The sequence below is a fragment of the Amblyraja radiata genome, chromosome 13 (genome assembly GCF_010909765.2).
Source record: "Amblyraja radiata isolate CabotCenter1 chromosome 13, sAmbRad1.1.pri, whole genome shotgun sequence".
NCBI lineage: Eukaryota > Metazoa > Chordata > Chondrichthyes > Rajiformes > Rajidae > Amblyraja > Amblyraja radiata.
The window spans coordinates 45,915,187-45,921,186 of record NC_045968.1 but is presented as its reverse complement, the minus strand read 5'-3'; positions in this window follow the sequence as shown (position 1 = coordinate 45,921,186).

The window sequence follows — 6,000 nt, the reverse complement described above, 5'->3', positions numbered from 1 at the left end:
AAGGGCGACTGCAGGAAATGGTAGACATTACCTAGTCCATCACAGGTACTGACCTCCACAGCATCAAAAGTATCTACAGGACATGTTGCTTCAAAAAGCAAGAGCAAATCTCATCTAGGATATCATCTTCCTGAGAGGATTCTGAGGGATAGGATATATTTGCATTTGGACAGACAGGGGCTGATTAAAGATGGCCAGCATTGATTTGTACATGGAGATTGTGTCTTTTGAATCTGGTTGAGTTTTCGAAGAAGTAACCAAAAAGGTTGACGAGAGCAAAGCCGTAGACATTGACAATATAGAATTCAGCAAGCCGTTTGGTAGGCTGCTACTTCATACCACATGGATATCTGGACTACACTTCTTCCCACCCTGCTTCCTGTAAGGACTCCATCCCAATTCCTCCGTCTACGCCGCATCTGCACCCAGGATGAGGTGTTCCAAACCAGGGCATCGGAGATGTCCTCATTCTTTTGATAAGGTCCCACATAGGAGATTAGTGGGCAGAATTAGGGCACATGGTATTGGGGGTAGAGTGCTGACATGGATAGAGAAGTGTTTGGCAGACAGGAAACAAAGAGTAGGGATTAACGGGTCCCTTTCAGAATGGCAGGCAGTGACTAGTGGGGTACCGCAAGGCTCAGTGCTGGAACCACAGCTATTTACAATACACATCAATGATTTGGATGAAGGGATTCAAAGTAACATTAGCAAATTTGCAGATGACACAAAGCAGGGTGGCAGTGTGAACTGTGAGGAGGATGCTATGAGAATGCATGGTGACTTGGATAGGTTGGGTGAGTGGGCAGATGCATGGCAGATGAAGTTTAATGCGGATAAATGTGAGGTATCCACTTTGGTAGCAAAAACAGGAAGGCAGATTACTATCTAAATGGCGTCAAGTTGGGAAAAGGGGAAGTACATCAGTCTATGAAAGTAAGCATGCGGGTACAGCAGGTAGTGAAGAAAGCGAATGGCATGTTGGCCTTTATAACAAAAGGAATCGAATATAGAAGCAAAGAGGTCCTTCTGCAGTTGTACAGGGCCCTAGTGAGACCACACCTGGAGTATTGTGTGGTCCCCTAATTTGAGGAAGGATATTCTTGCTATTGAGGGAGTACAGCGTAGGTTTACAAGGTTAATTCCCGGGATGGTGGGACTGTCATATGCTGAGAGAATGGAGCAGCTGGGCTTGTACACTCTGGAGTTTAGAAGGATGAGAGGAGATCTCATTGAAACATGTAAGATTGTTAAGGGTTTGGACACGCTAGAGGCAGGAAACATGTTCCCGAAGTTGGAGAAGTTCAGAGCCAGGGGCCAGTTTAAGAATAAGGAGTAAGCCATTTAGAACGGAGACGAGGAAACACTTTTTCTCACAGAGAGTGGTGAGTCTGTGGAATTCTCTGCCTCAGAGGGCAGTGGAGGCAGGTTATCTGGATGCTTTCAAGAGAGAGCTAGATAGGGCTCTTAAAGATAGCAGAGTCATGGGATATGAGAAGGCAGGAACGGGGTACTGATTGGGGATACACTTGTCGCTTTACCTCCCCTCTTGACTCCATCCAAGAACCCAAGCCGTTTTTCCAGGTGAGGCTCACCTCCACCTCCTCCAGCCTCATCTATTGCATCCGCTGCTCTACATCGGTGAGACCAAGCGTAAGCTTGGCGATCGCTTCGCTCAACACCTCCGCTCGGTTCACACTAACCAACCTGATCCCCAGGTGGCCCAGCACTTCAACTCCCCCTCCCATTCTGACCTTTCTGTCCTGGGCCTCCTCCTTCATTATATTGATTGATTGATGGCAGACAAAAATACTGGAGAAACTCAGCGGGTGAGGCAGCATCTATGGAGCGAAGGACATAGGCGACATTTCTGGTCGAGACCCTTCTTCAGACTGATGTGAGGGTTGGGGGGGGGGGGGGGGAGAAGAAAGGAAGAGGCGGAGACAGTGGGCTGAGGGAGAGCTGGGAAGAGGAGAAAGCAGGGACTACCTGAAATTGGATAAGTCAATGTTCATCTTCCCATCTCCTCCCTTTTGCTCCCTCCGTAACTCCCTGGTCAATTCGTCCCTTCCCACACAAATAACTCCCTTACCTGGGAACCGCAGGAAATGCTACACTTGTCGCTTTGCCTCCCCGCACGACTCCATCCAATGACCCAAGCAGTCTTTCCAGGTGAGGCAGAGGTTCACTTGGACTTCCTCCAACCTCATCTACTGCCTCCGCTGCTCTAAGTTTCAACTTCTCTACTTCGGTGAGACCAAGCACAGGCTTGGCGATCGCTTCGCCCAACTCCTCCACAGAGTTCGCATTAACCAACCAGATCTCCCGGTGGCTCAGCACTTCAACGCCCTCTCCCATTCCGAATCTGACCATTCTGTCCTGGGCCTCCTCCATGGCCAGAGTGAGTCCCTCCGCAAATTGGAGTAGCAGCATCTCATATTTCACTTGGGTAGTTTACACCCCAGCGGTATGAACATTGACTTCTCCAAACTCAGATAGTCCTTGATTTCTCCCTCCTTCCCCTCCCCTTCGTAGCTCTCCCACAGAACACTGTCTCCATCTCTTCCTTTCTTCTTCCCGCACCCCCCCCCCCCACCCCCCACCCCGACATCAGTCTGAAGAAGGGTCTCGACCCGAAACGCCACCTATTCCTTCGCTCCATGGATGCTGCCTCACCCGCTGAGTTTCTCCAGCATTTTGGTCTAACTTCATACCTCAGAACTAAACACAGTTCTCATCTTTCTAGGGTGGAAATAAACTGATCAAGACTACTTTTCCCTGCATAACATGTTGGATTTTGCAACATCATCAGGAGCAGTCAATAAAAACTTATGTTATCAGGCTGAAGAAAGGTCCTGTCTCAAAATGTCACATATCCATGTCTTCCAGAGATGCTGCCTGACCCACTGAGTTCCTCCAGCACTTTGTGTTCCATGCAAAGATTTCCACTTTATTTGGTGTAGTTTGCGAGCCAAATATTAAAGTTTGGATCGTCCGTAAGTCCAGATGTAAGCAATCTGTGATTACTTCAATATAAAATAAACCAATTCAAGCTGGAGTTTTTCTGTGTTTAATCATTTAGCTGGACTTTATTCCATGTGCTTTGTCCATGGTGGTTAAAGGAAGGAACCAACTACTGGATACATGTGGGGATGAACCTTCCTCAACAGAGGCAATGAAAATAAAAGAATAATAATGTACATGCAGGTTAGGCTGGTCAAGCATACAGGTCATTCAGTCATGGGGCAGCTATTGGAATTATCTTCCAAAATCTGTCATACAAAAATTATGTAGATGCAACTTTCAGGTAATGCAGCCATGGTTCTAGAATTTTATCATTGCATGGTAAATGGTTTTAATAAAATTACATTTTAATACTTTAATACTTTTAATACTTTAAAATGTTGACACTTTCACATTTCAAAGTGATGAGATGTTGTTTAACATATATTTAAATATTAAGTATCATATTTGAATATTAATAAGATTTAATATATTTAAATATTATTGAAACAAAACACAGGCAGCAAAGCCAAAAAACATTAACAAAAATTAACGTGATAATTTCTGCATTTACTAAACCAGAACACCATTACCACTGGAAAAGAAACCTATTAAGATCATGCAGATGGAAATAGTTACCAACGTTTCCTAAAGAATTAGGAATTATCCCAGGTAGCATTTCCACTACAAAAACTTTCTCACAATGTAAGCAACAGGAATATTTCCTATGTCCACATGGCTAATAAGATATTCTGATTTCAAGCATAACCTGCTTCCAATTCTCTCACATTCACTGCCAGCAGAAAAAGTCTTGTAAAATTTGCTGCATGTTTTGAAGCGGAATCTCTGGAATCTCTCGTCGGGATGATCTAAACTCCGGCGTCGGGACAGATCAGAGCTCCCGAGTCGGCCGCTTCTTACCGGAGACCGCTGCTCCACGGTGTTAGGCCCCGTGGTCAGAGCTCCAACACTGGTGATCCTCGGCAAAAGATCCCAGGCAAAAGATGGTCAGATTGGGCCGGATTTAGATAGATTTTTTAAAAACCGAATGTCAAAATCCGCGGAGAAATCGCATGCCTGCAAAGGAGTGAGGGTTTGTAGGTGAATTGGCCTCTATAAATTGCCCTTTCTGTGAAGGAAAGTGGGATAACATAGAACTAGTGTGAACGGGTGATCAATGGTTGGCATGGACTCGGTGGGCCAAAGGGCCTCTTTCCATGTGGTGTCTCTAAAACTAAGTTAATAGCTCATCCATGATGGCAAGGGTTACTGTATAAAGAGAATAATGCTCTTCCCATTCGCAGCTTCAGGCGGTGGTGATCTTTAAATTGCCCACCTCTTGCCCTTTGTGTCAGGGGTAGAAAACAAAGTAGAAACTAAAGGCACATGCTGAAAATCCAAAGTTAAAAATAACAGCACTAGAGATAGTTAACGTTAATGTTTTATGTCAATGACTTTTCATTGGATTGCTAGCAATCTCAAAGGTTGGAGAACAAATAGTAGCAGAGTGGTGAATGAGTGGAGAGAACCAACGGCTAGTCTGGGGGAGACAGCAACAATGTGTTATTACTGGAGGGAACTAGTGTTTTGGGCAATGGACGAGGTACCAGTCAAGCCGGCTGTTTTGCCTTGGTTGGTGTTAAGCTTCTTTACAATCATTGAACCAGTACTCAACGTGCAAGTGGAGAGTATGCCATGATGTGGCTGCAATGGAAAGGCTTCAGGCTATCAAGATGAGAGGCACTCACTGATCCACTACACTAACCACGCTATTTATATGACTGGTTTGTTGGGTTCCTGGTGAGTTCTATTATGTTAATTGTGGGCGCTTGGAATTGGAATGCCTTGAATGTCAAGAGTAAGTGGTTAGACTCACGTTGGAAATATCACTTTGTGACACGAATATGGTTTGTCCCATGCCTAAATATTGTCTAGGTCTTGTTGCATGCTGATGATTTGTGAAAGACACTAAGCATTGTGCAATCAACAGCAAATATCCCTTCTCCTGAAATTATGATGGAAGAAAGTTTATGAAAAGAAAATAGCCAAACTGGGCTGGGGTTATTGACAACATTTGTGAGGTATGATTCTAACTAGTGTTGTGTTTTCCATTTGTGCATTGGTGAGGTCTGATTCCCACTATTGTTGTTTTTTTTCTATTGTCTTCAATTTTACCTGATTTACCTCATCTAAACTTTAGTTTTAGAGATACAACATGGAAACAGACCCCTTGGCCCACCGAGACCAACCCGACCCCCATTTATCACCCATTCACACTAGCTCTATGTTATCCCACTTTCCCTTCACAGAAAGGGCAATTTATAGAGGCCAATTAACCTACAAACCTGGGATAAAAAATTTACAATTTCACCTCCTTGATGCTGAACTTGGTCAAATGTTGCCTTGACAGCAAGAAGGCAATTATTCTCATCTCATCCTTGGAATTTAGCTCTCTTGCCCATATTAGGACCAAGGTTGTGATGAGGAGCCGAATAGTCCTGGTTGTGATGAGGAGCCAAAAATCCCCAGATAGCATTGCCGAGCACATTATAGGTAGGTAAGAAAGAACTGCAGATGGTTTAAATCGAAGGTAGACACAAAATCTCAGGAGTATTTCAGCGGGACAGGCAGCATCTCTGGAGAGAAGGAATGGGTGATGTTTCGGGTCTGAAGAAGGGTCTCAACCCAAAAAGTTACCCATTCCTTCTCTCCATAGATGCTGCCTGTCCCACTGAGTTACTCCAGCATTTTGTGTCTACCTTAACTTATAGGTAGGTATTGCTTGATAGGACCATTAATGACATCTGCTGTTACTCTGTTAATAATTGAGAATAAGTGATCGGATGAACCATATACGGGCTGGATTTGACTTGCTTTGTGGACACACATATTCCATGAAGCCCTCTGTATCAATCTAGAGTGTATTAGGAACTTCCTCATTAGTTGGTACACCTACTTTGAAAACTCTGCTCCCAAATGAAGAATTTAATGTACACG